This window comes from Phocoena sinus, chromosome 4 (genome assembly GCF_008692025.1).
Source record: "Phocoena sinus isolate mPhoSin1 chromosome 4, mPhoSin1.pri, whole genome shotgun sequence".
In the NCBI taxonomy this organism is placed as follows: Eukaryota; Metazoa; Chordata; class Mammalia; order Artiodactyla; family Phocoenidae; genus Phocoena; species Phocoena sinus.
The window spans coordinates 84694398-84711883 of record NC_045766.1 but is presented as its reverse complement, the minus strand read 5'-3'; the positions used below and the strand labels follow the sequence as shown (position 1 = coordinate 84711883).

The following is a 17486-nucleotide window of genomic DNA, read 5'->3' as shown; positions in this document are numbered from 1 at the left end:
TGTCTATCATTCCGTTTCTTTCCTCCTTTCCTATGAAACGTCTCACCTTTCCTTCACTGGCCAGTCTCTTCTAAAGCCCGTGGCAGTACGCCTTCTGATTGCTCCTGCTAGCCAAAACTGCTTTCTTACAGGTCAGGGACTATTTTTCACCAAGTCAAAGGTCTTCTCCTCTCTGCAGGATTTGAGGCTGCTGATCTCTGCCTTTTCTTGAAATTCTCTCTCCCAGGCTGTCTTCCTCTCTCCAATTATGCATCATCTTTTTCTAACATGAATCCTTGTCTTTCTCTCACTTTGACTTCCAAGGCTGAATGCTTTTTTTCTATTTGCTTTTCCCCTGCAAAGTTTCAAATTGTTTCTGTGTAAAAGCTGTTACATTTTCTACAATAAAGCTACATTTCAACACTGATCTTATTCCAAATCTTTGGTTAGGCAAAGCTCTCTTCAGAGCAATTCATTTCAAAACCAATAAACAAGAGTCTGTGTGCAACATGTCAAATGGCCTTGCCTCTTAAGAGACCTATTTCCAATTTCTCCATTTTATCAACGACACCAAAACTTTAACATGGCTTTAAACCCAAAAGTAACCTTCAGATCTTCTCACCGAATCCTCTCAATTTCTTGCACAATGTTCTTCTCCTGTTTGTTACTACCACCTTAGATGAGTCCCCATTTTACACAGGTCTGGCTCTTTTTTGCTCCCAGTCTTTTCCCTATTCTTCAATGGTTTTATACTCCAATGTCTCATTCATCTTTCCATTGCACTGTATCCCATCACATGCCTGTCCTGCTCCAGAATCTACAGTACCATTTTCCAACATCTACTGTATCAAATCCAAACTCTTGGGTCCTACCTTTCATGACTCTACCTCACATTGCCTTCTTTATTGCAGAGCTCACTCATCCATTTCTACCTAGTACAACACACAGAGGAGCAGGGTTATATAGCTGATCACATCATCTACTCTTCCCTCCTCCCCAATTCAGACAGATGTTTCCCTGTGCTCCTTATCAGCCAGTTTATTTTTTGCTAAATCTATGCTATTTTCCCACTGACACAACCTTTCCACTTTGCTCTGCTTATCCAAATCCTGCTAACTCTTTAAAGCCCAGTGCAAATACGTCCTCTTCTATAAAACCTTCCCTAATATTTCCAGCTAACACTAAACCTTCTACCTTTGTTCTGGACTCTATCACTCCCACTTCTTAGCAATTTTGTTACAAAAATATATCCTTTCTCTCATATACTATTAATTTCTCCTTCCCTATTAGTGCTTTTACATTAAAATACATTATTCATTTTTTTCCTATTTAAAAGATTAAAAATTTTTTTTTTTCCTTTTCTGATCTTGCCACAGATTCTAGATGTTCCTATTCTCTTCTCCCGTCCCACCATCAGGCTCCTTGAACAAGTAGTTTATACTCACTGTCCTTTCATCCTCACTTCCCATTCACTCTTCAACTCCCTGTTACATGGCTTTTATTCCTAAAACGGTTTACAACAAGCTCACACATCAAGATCTCCACACTGCCAGATCCTATGAACTCTGTAGGAAATATCTTGGTTTTGGCCTTCTGGCAATACCACCTCGCTCTTCCTTTGGACAGCTTCTCTGTCTGATTCCTGAGGTCTGATACGACTATCAAACATGGGCTCACCTCTGGGGTGGCCACAGGGCTGACCAACAAGACTCTGTGCACAAGGAGGAAAACTGGCTGAGGCTGAGTTAGCCCCACAGACCCATGTGATCCTAGAAGCTGCTTTCTCTGGTCTTCCCAAGGCTTCATTATTCTACCTTCCTTCACTTCCATGAACTTACAGTATCTATCCATAAATCCCCCTTTTTTGCTTAAGTTAGCCAAAGACAATTTCTGCTGCTCTAACCAAAGAGAAATTGATCCTGCAAGTGGAGTAGAGGTAGAAGTGGTACCTCTCATGGTTACACTACAAATTTCTTCTCCCTGTCACCTTCACTACAGGCTTCTGCTGTTTAAGAAATTATAGTAGCTAAGGGGAGACTGCTTTTGCCAAGGGACCCAATAATGGCTTCATTAATTTGGAGGGAAGGCTGTCTGGGGCTCCTCATGCATGGGAGAACCCTGGGGCACCTCTATTTACTAATACTAGCAGCAAAATTACCACACTACTGCTATATTACACAGACAAGGTCTGCCAGGGCTCAGACCTCTCAGTAATAAAAGTTTGCATGTCTGACTACACATGTCTGACCCCAAAGTCCATGCTCTTTAACATACCACTTTCTACCATGACAATCTACTTGTAGCTCCTTAATCAAGAAATGCCCTCTTTCATCTCCATGCCTTTGCACCTATCACTGTGTTTGGAATGCTCATATCAACTTTCCAACTGGGAACTCCTAAGTATCCTCTTTGAAACTTTCTCTGATCCCTACAGGTTAGTCCCAAACATCCTGACATAATACATACTCCACAATATCTTAACAGGAAATACACTCTATATACTTATTGGCTATTCCCACTAGACCGTAAGCTTCTAAATGGTAGACACCACATCTTCCATATTTGTATGCTCAACAACTAGTACTCAGTATGGGAGTGATAAATGTCTATTGAAGGAATATCTGGTCTTTCTTAATTTTACATGGTATTAATCACTGCATCATCAACTTTGAGTACTTACGTTTACATTAGCTAATGAATATTGTGTTCAGTCCCTTATTTGATATGATGCTTTCCAATCCTCCCAATAAGTCTAAAAACTTCTTGAGAGCTGAGTCCACACCATTTACTACTTCTGTATTCTCTTTAGCACCTAAGAGTATTGGACACGTGGTAAGCACTCAATAAATACTTGATGAACTGAATTAAAAACAGGATATTAGCACATTAATAGGAGCAACTTATTATGCCCTACTGATCTAATTAAAAGATCTGGACTTCTGAAGTAGTGCAATTGTACCCGTATGGAAAATTTAATGAGAAAAAGAAAAATTATCTAATTGAACAGTTAACAACTTTTCTCTTAGAGTTCCACAAATATTTTACAGATAACAAGAGTTGACTTCCAGAGCTCAGAATAAAAGACTCAAGGCATATATTTCCACGCATATTGGAAGGATGATTACATGTTTAAGTGATCTATCAAAACCATAATTACTTAAATTCCACTAATCCCTAATAAATCCATAATAGGAGTCTAGGACATAAAAATATTTAATAGTGAAATCAGTTAATGCCAAATCAACCTATGCTAAAGATGTATATGGTTATCTTTGCATAATACATAACACAACAGTCATTTACTCATTTCACATTTTTTGAGTGCCTACTAATAAGTGCTATGTTGGGTCCCAGAAGTACAAAGATGAAGAGAACACAGTTGCTGTGTTCACGGGGTTCTAGCTCCACATGCTGCAATGGTATTTAAGAATACAGTGTGAATCATACCTCCTGGAGCTCTCAATGTGGATGCTCTAGGGGTAGCAGGCTCATGGAGAAGGTGGATAAACACATACTCAACGGCAATGTGATTAGTGTTAACACAGAAATAAGTACAAGCTGTTATGGGGCCACCGAAAATAATCAACCTACTGAAGAAATCAGGAAAATACATGGAAGAAACTGACATCCATACATGAATTCAATGTGAGTTAAGGTGTGAGGAAGCTACCACGACAGAAACATCTGGGATGGAATCAAACCTGAAACTATGGTTGCAAGCAGAGTGGGGAGGTTTCAAAGCAAATCAATCCAACCTACAGCAAACTATTGTAGAAGAGCGAAAAATAAAATACTCCTTGCCGTTAAGTTTGAGAATAATGAAACACATATACAAAAGAAGTTATAAATAAATGTATTAAAGAAAAAGAAAGTTAAACCACCACATGATGTAACCACAAAGGGAGTCTTTTAAACAATATGTGGATTAAAAGTTCAAAGGGAGCCAGTCACTAAAGAGAAAGGGCTGTCCAGGAAAACCTTCATTAAAGTTTAGGGTTAGAACTGTTGTCACTGGGGAGAGGGCGCACAGGGAGGGGCATCCATATGCTGAGAAAGACCAATGTCATTAACAAAAGCAGGGATCTGAACTGCATATCTGTGGGACCACAAGGAGGCTCATGCTGGGAAGTAGTGGGGGGAAAGCTGGACACATGAGTGAAGGCCTAATTTAGAAGAGCCTGGAAGGCAAGCCTAGTGGATTGGACATTGTTCTAGACACATAGTAGTTCTCAACCCTGACTGCTGAATTGAAACACCTGGGGAGCTTTAAAAACTACACCTACAGCTGAGGTTAACCCCACATCAAAAGTTAAGAGACTCTCTGGGGCAAGCAGTCTGGGCATTAAAATGTAAAAGTACATAAGATGATTCTACTGTATAGTCCAGACTGAGAACCACTGGGTTAGAGGATAAAAAGGTAAGACATGAAAGATATGGTTAAGACCCAAGCTTGATTCAGTCTCTGTTTATAAGCAACAATTTTGAGCTGATTGCCTGTTGAAGCCTATCTCCTAACTTGAGTTAAACATTCTCAGTTTTCTTATGTTTCTTTTCCCTTGTTGACAATGCTAAGGTCTGAAAATAGGAAAACAGCAGGTCAATTTCTCTTACCTGCCTATTTCACTGACTGCACAGTCTGCAACTTTAGAATTTTATTTCCATGAAATAAAATTCATGGAATTTTATTTATAGCATTTCAATCCTACGCTGCCCTTGAATCCCTGCAATGAGGTGCTTTTATTCCAAAGAATGTTCTAGGCTGCATGCATATCTGGATTTTATAAAACTTCTTTTTTAAATATAGAGAGAATGTAATACCTATGTATAAAAAAGTCATACTGCTTAGATTAGAGCAAAACGTGAGATTAAGTTCTTCTTTACACTGTTCCTGAGACAGGATACTGTTCCTGGTTTCATTAGTGCAATGATTACAAAGTATTTTGCTTATTTTGTAACAATTACTTTTAACGTACTTCACAAATAAAGGGAAACACCAAATGTATCCCATACAGCAACTCTGTACTACATTAAACACGCGTCCTGTGTAGGAGGAAAAAGTCATCAAAGTGATTAGAGTGCATGACAGCCTGTTGATCCTTCAAAAAGCAGGTTTGCTTGTTTGATTGCTTTTTAAGAAAAAGCAAAGGTACAAATATGCTTCAGAATCTGTTATTCGCGGAAGGGTTTATTCAAGAAATCTGCACTTTGATAAGTAAGCAACTCTCTTTTTTCCGCAAACTTAAGTTAGCCACAACTGTCTAGTTTTGTGTGGTGTTAGGTCAATATATCTACTTAATAGTAAAAACAGCATGAGAACGTAAGCTGGAAGTCATTAGCTGGGATCCCACATATAGGTTTATGCATTCTCTTATCTCCGGATAAAGTTAATAAATTCGAAGGACCATATCCCACTGTAACCGTAGTGGGGGGAGGGGGAAGGGGCCAGCGGGTATGGGAGAACCGTTCCTATTCAGAAAGGAAAAGAAAGGCTTCTAAAAAGAAGACGCAAGCCTAACTCTCCGACACAGGTGTCAGAGTTAAAAAGCAAGTCACAGGAGTCTGACCAGTGGGTCCGAAGGAAAATCGGAGGGCAAGGAAAGAAGAGGGAATGAAGGAAATAGGAAAAGGTGAAGGAGGCGGGCAAAGGCCATCCGGTATGAACCTGAATGCCCAGCTCTTTATGCACTCGGGGCAGCGTGGAGCCCTTCTCGCCTCGCGCGCATGTCGGGGGTCGGGACGCAGCGCGATCCCCCCACGGGCCTGGTACCAGGGGACGCGGGCGCCGGGAGGTCGGGGAGAAGAAGGGTGCGCGCACCTTCGGCGCTCGCGCCCCACTAGGCTCCGCACGCAGGGGTCCCCAGGAGGAAGACACACTTTGCGCAGCCCTCGCCTCCGGGAGCGGGGAAGGGGTGGGTGGAGCAGAGCCCGGAGCCGCCCCCCGGAGCCGCCCCCGCAGCCCCGGCCCCCGCCCCCCGCCCCGGCTGTCAGCGGCCCCCTCCAGCAGTCACTCACCCCGGGGCTGCGTGGGCTCGGCCGCGGCGGCGGCGGCGACCCCAGCCTGGGTCATGATCCCAAGCGGGTTCCACAGGGTTGTCCGACCGCCCGGGCGAATCTCTCAGTCTGCGGCCGCCGCTTGCTCCTCTGGGGCTGGGGGAGCGCGGGCCCAGGCCCTCCTCTCCCCCCGCCCCCGCCGCCTCTTCCTGCGGCCACTGCCGCAGCTGCGAGCCCAAGCCTTCAAGGCCGGAGACCCGGCGGCAGCACGGCCTCAACTTTCCCAGCCCCCCTCCCCCCGCCCCTCCCGACCCCTCCCCCCGCCCCTCCCGCGGCCGCCGCTCGGCTAGCTAACAGCCTATCCTGGGTGTACCGCGGTCCCGCCTCTGCCACTCATGGCACCAATCCGATCCCGGGGAGGCTGCTGTGGTAGCCGATCAGAACCCGAGACGCCGTTGCGCTCTGCTAGAGGGCGGGAGGAGGTGGAGGGAAAAGTGAAGAGTGAACGGGCCTCTGGCGGCCCAATGAGGAGGGCCGGGGGGCGGAGGTGTGCAAGTTGGGTTGAAGGAACAGGAAATATTCTTAAAGGTAGAGTGATGGGCAGGACGGAAAGCCAGTAGGTGAATGGGAAAGAGGTGGGCCTGGTTCGTTAAAGGGGACGCCTTGAGAACCTAGAAAAGGAGGTGTTTTAAGAAACTTCTTTGTATCATGGTCTCTGTTCTGCTTCACACGTCTTCGGTAGGAGTTTGGAAGTGGAAAAACTGGAAAGGAGGAGGGCACGGAAGCCTTTCAGAAACGATTAGAGAGATCCTCTTAGCCTAGAGGGCAGGAAGGCGGGATGATGCCTCTGTAACACAGGAGGTGGGGAAGAAAAAAGAGATTGCAGACGTCTCCGGCTGCCATTTCACTGGAAGATCGTTGCCGACCTGACGCTGCTCAGATTTGTTGGCTGTGGTCATCTGTCATTTTTCATTAGCCACAAAGGCGGATTCCTGCGAACTGGAGATGACAGTGTTCAGAAATGTCCTGGGGGCCTCCTAGCTGGGGGAAGCGAATATGTGACATTCGGGGATGGGATTTGGAACTTCAAGCTTGGGTTCTTAAAGACCTAGATCTGGGAGGTACAGAGCCGCGGGTGATGGCATGGAGACCTGAGGGTCCGCTAATTCCAAGATGGGTTTGGGGCCCTGGAACCATGGTCACAACTCCCTTTTCCTGGTTTTACTTCCTATTTCGTAACCCCTCCTCCCCTGAAACAGGTGTCCTCCACCTAGTGGTGATGAAAGATTTCCAAGCGCTTCCACCACCAGGTTCGGAAATGTCCCAGATCTTACGTCCAGGGGCTAGACCAGGCAACTTCCAGAAGGTGCACACAGGGCATGGCATAGTGGGAATTACTTGAGCCTGTGTACAGAGGAAGCTGACCTTGTATTGGGAAAAGGTGTAAAGTTAAACAGTAACCACACCTTATGTTTGTACAGCAGTTTAAAAGCTATGATGAAACAGAAGGCCTTTAGTGTTACTTGTAAACTATGGCATGATAAACAGCCTGGAAATTTTCTTTAACTCTTGCATCTCAGCATATAAAGTTCTAGCCTCTGAATGCATTTAGCATACCCAAATCAAAGCTGCAGATAAGACCCTAGGATTCAGAGCCTAATAGTAATGCTAATATAGCGCCTGAAATCATATAGTATTAGTTAGTATGTCCAGCTGTAGGATATAATTTCCATTGTGATCAGAATATAAGGTATTCTTGTTAAAAATTATTCTGGTTAATAAACATTGTATCTCGGGTATGTATGATTTTCCAAGCAAGTGCAATGCATCGAGCCTAAAGTAAAATAACACAAATAGTTTTGACAGTTCAGAAAACAGTTGTTAAGAGTTTCTTTGGACCACCATTGAAAACATACATGAATACCTTTCTGGCACAGTGTAGAAATGTTAAATTTCTATTTGATAAAAGGTGGGGGTGGTAAATTGGGAATTTGGGATTAACAGATACAAACTATATAAAAAAACGAGGACCTACTGTATACTATAGGGAACCATATTCAATATCTTGTAATAAGCTATAATGGAAAACATTGTAAATCAGCCATACTTCAATAAAAAATTAACAACAACAACAGAAAGGTCTGAATGTTCGCTTTTTAATTTAATCCTCATTCCCGACTGAAACCCAAGTCCTAATCATAGAACTCTTCGTTGACTTTGCCTATTCAACGTTGGTTTACGGCTCTAGATGAGAGGATGACATCAGAATATCGCACCAGTCCAATTCCCGGCTAGCTGACATGTGCTTATAGTAACTACACTGATAATAAAATACGGTGGCCAAGTGAAACTGGTCTCCCTGCCTCTAGGCCAAATCCATTTTTCACACCGCTGGAGTAAATATGATTTTCACCCACGTACTTAAGATCCTTCAGTGGCTCTGAAAGACTCTCTGCATGACTTACAAGCCCCTTGCTTGCCTCCCCAGTTTCATTTCCTGACACCTCTTTTTTCCTGTTCCTGGGGATGAAAGACTAGGGGACGGAGGGGCTCTCTGGGCTCTACTCTACCCGACACCTCCCTGCTCCCAGAAGAGGGGGCCGCGCAGAGTGTGCCTCCTCGCAGGGGACCCCTGCGTGCGGAGCCAGGTGGGGCACGAGAATGGGGGTGCGCGCGCCCTTCTTCTACCCAACCTCCGGGCGCTCCGCATCGCAGGATGCCAGGCCCGCGGGGGGCTCACGCTGGGCCCCTATCCCCAGATGCGTGGAGGGCTAGAGAGGCTCCAAGCTTGCGTGTTCTTTTTAGAAGCTTTCGGAAATGAATGGCAGCGGTACAAGCGAACGGTCAATTGTTTTCCAGGATGGTTGTAGTATTTCGCATTGTCCACAGCAATATATGCGGATTCCAGGTACTCCACATCGCCAACGTTTGATATGGTCAGTCCTTTTCATTGTAGCCCTATGGTGAGTGTGAAGTGGTCTCTCGTGATTTTAATTTGCACTTCACTAATTACTACTGGTGTTGAGCATATGTTCCATGTTTATTGGACAGATACACATCTTATTTGGTAAAGTGTTCAAATCTTTAGCCCATTTTAAAAGCAGGATGCTTGCCTAGTTATTGAGTTGTAAAAGCTCTTTGTACCCTCTGGATAAAAGTTCTTTCTCAGATATATGTTGCGCAAATATTTTCACCGAGTATCCTGGGGGGGAGGGGGACAAAACCAAGATCGCTTCTTTAAGGAATCTTCAATAAACTGAACATATTTAAAATGTACAACATGGCAGGTTTTGAAGTTTGTAAGCACCTGTGAAACCATCTCCACAATAAAAAATGAACATATCTAGCCTGCCCTGTTTTGCTCATCCTCCTTATTCACTCCTTCCTCTTGCCCTCATCCTGTTCTCCAGGCAACCACTAATCTGCTTTCTGTCACTACATTCGTTTCATTTTCTAGAATTGTATATAAATGGAATCTTTCTGTTTATACTTTTTTTGTCTATCTTCTTTCATTCAGCATGGGGGGGGTAGGGAGAGGTTCATCCACTTTGTTGTATCAATAATTCATTAGCTTTTGTTGCTAAGTAGTATTCCATCATATGGATATATCATATATATTCACGTTGGTGGACAGATTGTTTGCAATTTTTGACTATTACAAATAAAGATGCTAGAACATTTGTGTATAAATTTTTGCATGGACATTTGCTTTCATTTTCCTTGGGTAACAATTTGGTAAATATCCAGTGGAATGGCTGAGTCAGGTGCTAAGTGTACATTTTTTAAACAACTGCCATATTGTTTCCCAAAGTTGTTATACTATTTTATATTCTCACTAGTAGACTCTGAGGATCTGAATTGTACCATAGCCTTATCAACATTTAATATGGTCAATCTTTTAAAATTTTAGTCATTCTAATAGGTGTATAGAGGTATTTCCTTGTGACCTTAATTTGCATTTCCATAATGACTAATGATACTGAGCACTTTTCATGTACTTATTAGCCATTTGTATATCTTTTATGAAGTTCTGTTTAAAGCTTTTGCCTATTTTTATTGGGTCATTTGTTATTTATGGGGTTTTAAGAGTTCTTTATGGATTCTGACTACATAGCCTTTATCAGATGTGTGATACACAATATATTCTCCCAGTTCTGGGTTGTCTTTTCATCCTCCTGTTTTTCAAATAGTTGTTCTTAATTTTAAGTCCAATTTATCAATTATGGCTTTTATGAATTATGCTTATGGGGTCATATCTAAGAAATCTTTGACTAACACAAAGTCACACAGATTTTTCTTTTTCTTCTAGAAGTATTATAGGTTCATGTTTTATATTTAGATCCATGGTGCATTTTAAATTAATTGCTGTATATCACAGAACTATGGATGAAAAGTTCTTTTGTATTGGGAAGTCCAGTTTTTCAAGCACCAATTGTGGTTTTTTTGTTTTTCTTTCTGGCTGCACAGCACAGCGTGTGGAACTTCCCCAACCAGGTATTGAACACAACCCGTGCCCCGTGCAATGGAAACATGGAGTCCTAACCACTGGACCACCAGGGAAGTACTCAAGCACCAACTGTAAAAACCATCCTTCTTCCACTGAGATGTCTTTGTACCTTGGGCAAAAATCAGTTGACCATATATGTGTGGTTGTTATTTCTGGACTCTATTCTGTTCCATTGATCTATTTATTGATCTTGACACCAATACAACAGTTTTAATCACTGCAGTTTTTTTTTTTAAATTCACTGCAGCTTTGTAAGTCTTGAAGTCAGGTAGTGTATGTAAGTCCTCCAATTTTCTTGTTTAAAAAATTGTCTTAACTATTCTAGGTCTTTCGCATTTCCATATAGACCTAAGCTTGTCAAGAAGGAAAAAAAGAGCCTGCTACAATTTTGAGTGGGATTTATAATTCAATTTGGGAAGAAATTACAACTTAATATTCAGTCTTTGGATTCATGAATGTGTTCTCTCCATTTATCTGGGTCTTTTAAATTTTTCTCTGAGGACTGTTTTATAGCTTTATGTATACAGGTCTTGCATATATTTTGCTAAATTTATCTCTAAATATCACGTTTATGCTATTGTAAATGTTATTAAATTTCTAATTTTAATAGCTGGATATACAATTGATATTTGTATCTTGTGGACTTGTTACTTATTAGTCCTATTTTTTTTTTTAAGTTATCTTAGCATTTTCTACTACATCATATCATCTGTAAATAAAGACAATTTTCTTTCTTTCTATCCAATCTACATACAGGCTTATTATCTCTTTTTCTTGTCTTCAGCTGGACTGGCTAGGGCTTCCAGGGCAATATTGTATAGAAGTGGTGAGAGCAGTCATCCTTGCCTTTTTCACAATCTTACATATAAAGCATCCAGTTTTTCACTATTAAGTATGATGGCAGCTGTAGGGTTTTTACAGATACCCTTTCCAAGTTAATTTTCTTTTTATTTGTCATTGTAAGTTTTTATCGTGAATGAGTACTGAATTTTTCTGCATCTACTGAGATAATCATGAGGGAGACTGGTCTACTGTTTTCTTGTAATGTCTTTGTCTGGTTTTGGTACTAGTAGAATGCTGTTCTCATAACATGGGTTAGGCAATATTCTTTTTTCTACTATTTCTTGAAGAATGTAGAACTGGTATTATTTCTTCCTTAAATATCTTTTAGAATTCACAAGAGAAGCCATTTGGGCCTGGAATTTTCTTTGCAGGAAGGATTTTGACTACAAATTCAATTTCTTTCATACATATAAGGCTATTCAAGTTACCTATTCTTTATTTTTTTCTAATGTTTGGCTTTTTTCTTTTGGTATCAGCTTTATTGAGATATAATTCACATACAATTCACCCATTATGGTTCAATAATATTCCATTATATGCATATGAAACATTTTGTTTATCCATTCATCAGTTAATGAATATTTGGGTTGCATCCACTCTTTGGCTACGATGAATAACACTGCTATGAACACTCATGTACAAGTTTTTGTGTGGACATGTTTTAATTTCTCTTGAAATTATATACTTACATACCTAAGAGTGGAACTGCTGAGTCATATGTTCAACCTTTCGAAGAACTGCCAAACTCCTCTTTTTGGATGACCTGAGTGACTTGTGTCTTTCAAAAAAATTTGTCCATGTTATTTGTTGAATTTATTGAATAAAGTGGTTTGCAATATTCCTTTATTATCTTTTTATTGTAAGTTCTGTAGTGATGTCCTCTCTTTCTTTGCTGATGTTGGTAATTTGTGTCTTCTGTGTAGGGGGTCGGGGGGAGTGGTCAGTCTGGCTAGAGGAGAGGTCTATCAATTTTAGTTTTTCGAAGTAGCTTTTAGTTTCATTTAATTTTCCTACTCTTACTGTTTTCAATTTGATGGCTTTCTGCTCTTTATTATCTCCTTCCTTCAGCCTGCTTTAGGTTTAACTGGCTCTTTTTCTAGTTTCTTAAGGTAAAATCTTAGATCTTTGATTCAAGATCTCATATACAAGCAACAAAGATTTACCATATAGCACAAGTAACTAGATTCAATATCTTGTAATAAACTATAATAGAAAATAATCTGAAATAAGTAACTGAATAACTTTGCTGTGCACCTGAAACACAATATTCTAAATCAACTATACTTCAAGGAAGAAAAACAGATCTCATATACACATTTAATGCTATAAATTATCTTTTAAGCATTTAATCCTACAGCTTTGACATATTTTGTTTCCTTCTATTCAATTTTTTTCTAACTTCTCTTGCAATTCCTTTTTAGACACATGAGTATTTAGAAGAATGTTGCTTAATTTCCAAGTATTTGGGGGATTTTCCAGATTTACTGATTTCTTGTTTAGTTCTGGTATGGTCAAAGGATGTGGTTTGCATAGTATCAATCCTCTTTAATATATTGTGACATACTTACCAAGAGTTCAAAATCTCTATAACAGAAGATTTGTCTATTTCTCTTGTCAGTTTTCTATTATTAGGTTCATATTCATTTAAGATTATATTCTCCTGGTGGATTCCTTTATCATAAATATCCCTCTTTTATCTCTGGAAATATATTTTGTTCCAAAATCTACTTTGGTATTAATTTAGCCACTCCAACTTCCCTTTCATTTGTGTTTACATGGTGTATCTTTTCTACCCCTCTTCTGGTTCACTTTATTTAAAGTGGGTTTCTTATAGGTAGCATGTTGTTTTGTTTAATTCAGTATGAAAAATCTCTGCCTTTTAATTGGTGTGTTTCGACTATTTACATTCAATATAAGGATCAGTATGGTTGTATTTGAAGTTTCCATCTTGCCATTTGTTTTCTATTTGTCTCATCTATTTTTTGTTGTGTACATTTTATACCTTGCCTTCTTCCACTTTAATCATATTGTTAGTTTTTAAAAGCTGGGTAATACTGAGATACCATATTTTATCATATTGATTGTGAGCATTATACAGCTCAGCCCCTTAACTAATTGTGACTTTGAGAAAGTTACCTTCTCTAAGCCTGTTTCTGAAACTGTAAAATGGAGCTAATGAAAGTTCCTACCACAAAAGACTGTTGTGTGAATCCAGTGAGAGCATCGATCAAAGTGCCTGCCACATGGTAATCTTTCAGTAAGTGTTATAGTAATGAATGAATTCAGTGACAGACAGTGGGGTTAGGCCCTGAGGATGCACGTATTTTCAAATTCTCATCATTTAGGCAAAAATAAGGACATACTTTTGTAAGCTGCCTTATTAGAGTTTCCTTTTCCAAGCTACTTGTGTCTAGCTTTTATTAAACTTAGTTGGTTCTGTATTGAAATGTTGAGATAACTTGGGCTTTTCAATTCCAAAGTTTTACAGTGATCATCCATCTCTCTTTTTTCCCCCCACTCTTAGGTATAAAAACATTAACAATTATTCATTTTGTATTGAGAACCAAAGTAAAAATTGACTGAAATGTTTTCTCCAAAATTCTGTAAAATGTATTACACCTACCACTCCAACACAGTACCTCACGGCGATTGAAATAATGTAATGTTTGTTCCCTGTTAAGATCACCAGGGCAGGTCTATGCCTATCTTTTTCACTGTTGTATCGTCAGTGCCTGAACCACTGTGGGTACATTCTTTGACCTTATCTCTGTACTAAGTACCACAAGTTACAAGAACATTAAAAATAATAATAATAATAACTTTAAGGACTGGCAGTAGTCCAGAAACCATGCTCTAAATTTGTCCCAGGTTACATATTACTAGCTGGATTTCAATTTGGAGTGAAGAGACACTAGACAATCTTATGTAGGGAAAGAGGGTTTTACAAGAGAAGGGGAAGCTTTTAGTATATGGTAGTTGCAGTTAAAATTGCAGGAGTGGGCTTCCCTGGTGACTCAGTGGTTAAGAATCCACCTGTCAATGCAGGGGACACGGGTTCGAGCCCTGGTCTGGGAAGATCCCACATACCACGGAGCAACTAAGCCCGCGCGCCAGAACTATTGAGCCTGCACTCTAGAGCCTGCGAGCCACAACTACTGGGCCCACGCGCCAAGAGCCCAGGCTCTGCAAAAAGAGAAGCCACTGCAATGAGTAGCCCCCGCTCGCTGAAACCAGAGACAGCCCACACACAGCAACGAAGACCCAACGCACACAAAAAAGAAAATTTTTAAAAAATTGCCAAGAGTTATCAGTGTTTCAACTATAACCAACTAAGTAAGATGTCTGATAAAACCTGAACAGTATGAACAGAGGTCATATAGATTTACTTCTACGTAAAACAAATGAATTGAATCAAGTCCCTAATAGGTAGTCTTTCCTAGTGTCTGTCATCAGAAGAAATTTGTTAGAGAAGAGAAACCAATGATGAAGGAAGACCTACGGAAGTAGAAGTTTTCTTTGGATTTTGAGGCAAAAGGTCAAATTCTGTGGAAGGTCATTCTTAATTTGGCTAATAGTATAATCTCCAGCTAAGGTGCCAGTTGAGCTAGTCTGCTGTTTCTAAATTGTAGCTTCCTCAAGGCAGTTTAGAATGGGATAGGCTGAGAACTGGGGGACAAGCAGAAACTCTACAAAATGTAACTTAGATGGTTTCTGTTGTATAAATTCTGAATTTGTATCCCTTTTGCACTCCCTTTCATATTTTTAGTCTCAGTTCTTCTATGGGAATTAAGTTTTTTGTTTATACTCAAACCAATGTTAAAGAAAGCAAGTCAGCATAAAGAATATTCCTCTCCACCAAGCTCCTTCCAAAGTTAAGGTAAAGTCAAGGTCCTTGGAGGCTCTGGTTGTTATTTTAGTAAAGAAGCTGGCCTCTACTTAGACATGAATTCTATGTAAATTAATTAGAGTTTTACTTCCCTTTAAAGAGACTATGATTTTTATCTGCCTAGTTCATTGACATATCCCTAAAGCTTAGAATAGTAGATGTTCAATAAATTCGCAAAAAGTTTTCAACATTTACACCAGCGAAAGGCAGGTAACTTTCTCACACTGGAAGATGGTAAGGATAAAGAAAGTCATTAAACTGCTTTTAGACTGCTATAAGAAAGCCTTCATCTTACCAGATTTTACTGCTCTATATACTAATTATTTCAAGTTGTGTATTCAAGTTTCATCTGCATAAGCAGTTATACTTGTGGTGCCTGTTTTTAGTATACAGTTTTCACTTTAGTATAGAGATTACTAGTGACAAATAGGATTTAAGATTGTTCAAATCTTTATAGAGAACTTTTGATATTGCCAGTAAGTACAGTTTCTAAAAGACGAACTAACGAAGTTTGGTCAAGGAAACAAAGAAAAACATTATAATCAGTTATCTTCTTGAGGGTACAGCCATTTAACGTGATTTAATTTATACTACTTAGATTCCTTTATAAAAGGATGTCTTGAGGGTTTTTAAAAATATTTATTTATTTGGTTGCACCAGGTGTTAGTAGCAGCAGGTGGGCGGGCTCCTTAGTTGCAGCATGCGAACTCTTAGTTGCAGCATGCGTATGGGATCTAGTTCCCTGACCAGGGAACAAACCTGGGTCCCCTGCATTGGGAGCGCAGAGTCTTACCCACTGCGCCACCAGGGAAGTCCCAAGGATGTCTTGAGTTCTTGAAGACAGTAAATAAATAAGAGTAAAAATCGGGACGAAATTCAGCTATGTGGCAGATTAGTTTCAGTATATCAGGAATAACTAATTCCAAGTTCACTCACTCCAAATATCCCTGCACAACAGACTATTCTCCCAAATGTTGGATTTAAGCTTCCATCACAAATTAATATTAAAACAGGCTATAGGGGGCTTCCCTGGTGGCGCAGTGGTTGAGAGTCCGCCTGCCGATGCAGGGGACACGGGTTCGTGCCCCGGTCCGGGAAGATCCCACATGCCGCGGAGCGGCTGGGCCCGTGAGCCATGGCCGCTGAGCCTGCGTGTCGGGAGCCTGTGCTCCGCAACGGGAGAGGCCACAACAGTGAGAGGCCCGCGTACCACAAAAAAAAAAACCAAGAAAACAAAACAAAAAAAACAGGCTATAAGTCTTTGAGATTTAAATTCCAGCCTATTTAAGCGGTGATTGATTCATATTAGCTTTATGCTCCCAGTTATTCTTGGCATAGGCTTTGATTCTAGATACTTTTTACTGAACTGTTTTAGAAAATTGAAAAGGTGAGAACTTCTGCCCCAGTAACAGATTACACATTCTCTTCACTTTACATTCCTCAATGTTCTATCAAGATAACTATACCTATCGATACATTTAAAAATCTGACTCCAGCCTTTTTTTCCATATGGCTATGCTACTTGGCTGTATCTTGAACTAGGACTAAATTCCTGTAGTGCAGCACTGTAAAGAAGTCCAATTCAGGACCCTCTGTCATTGTTTACTCCCTGAAAAATTCTCAAAGGCTCATCACTCCTACTCATTCCCACAGTACTCAACTTCCCAGGAATGTTCAGATCACACAACTAGAAAAGCACCAACCTGGGAGACAGATTAGTGAGGCCATGCAGTTGAAAACCCGACCGTAAGAGCAGAACTTTTAGGTCCACTCCCTATTTAACTTTTTTTCTTCAAAATTAATTTACTTACTTATTTGGCTGTGCCGAGTCTTAGTTGTGGCACGCGGGATCTAGTTCCCTGACCAGGGATCGAACCTGGGCCCCCTGCACTAGGAGCACAGAGTCTTAGCCACTGGACCACCAGGGAAGTCCCTTCTTTAACATTCTGAATAATGGTAAAGTGCAATGTTTTCTAACCCTCATTTAGGAAATCAAGCCCTTCAAAGAGTAAGATTAACAGAATCTTTCCAACTTCCCTGTGCTGGCTGTCAATAAAGCCCAACATTTCCTCCAAACATGACATGGTAGCCAGGTCCACTGATTCCCACCTCCTGGTAGTAATATCCTTGTGTATCCCCCTCCCATACTACCAGGCTAGTACAATGGCTGGTCTGTGTGACCAATGCAATAGCAGAAGTAATAGGTATGTCACTCTGAAGGTAGGTCATACAAGAGTATGGCTTCTGCTTACTCTCTTGGATCACTCGCTCTGGGGCCAG

At 40.7% G+C, this 17486-nt stretch overlaps 1 protein-coding gene across 2 annotated transcripts in view; it reads right to left on the bottom strand.

Moving 5' to 3' along the window:
- USF3 (upstream transcription factor family member 3) overlaps positions 1 to 6247 on the bottom strand; it is a 44436-nt gene extending 38189 nt beyond the window's left edge. For both annotated transcript variants that reach the window (XM_032631247.1, XM_032631245.1), the window contains exon 1: positions 5992 to 6247. The gene's annotated coding sequence lies outside the window, so the exon portion shown is untranslated. The remainder of the gene's footprint in view (positions 1 to 5991) is intronic.
- Positions 6248 to 17486: the final 11239 nt, after the last annotated feature.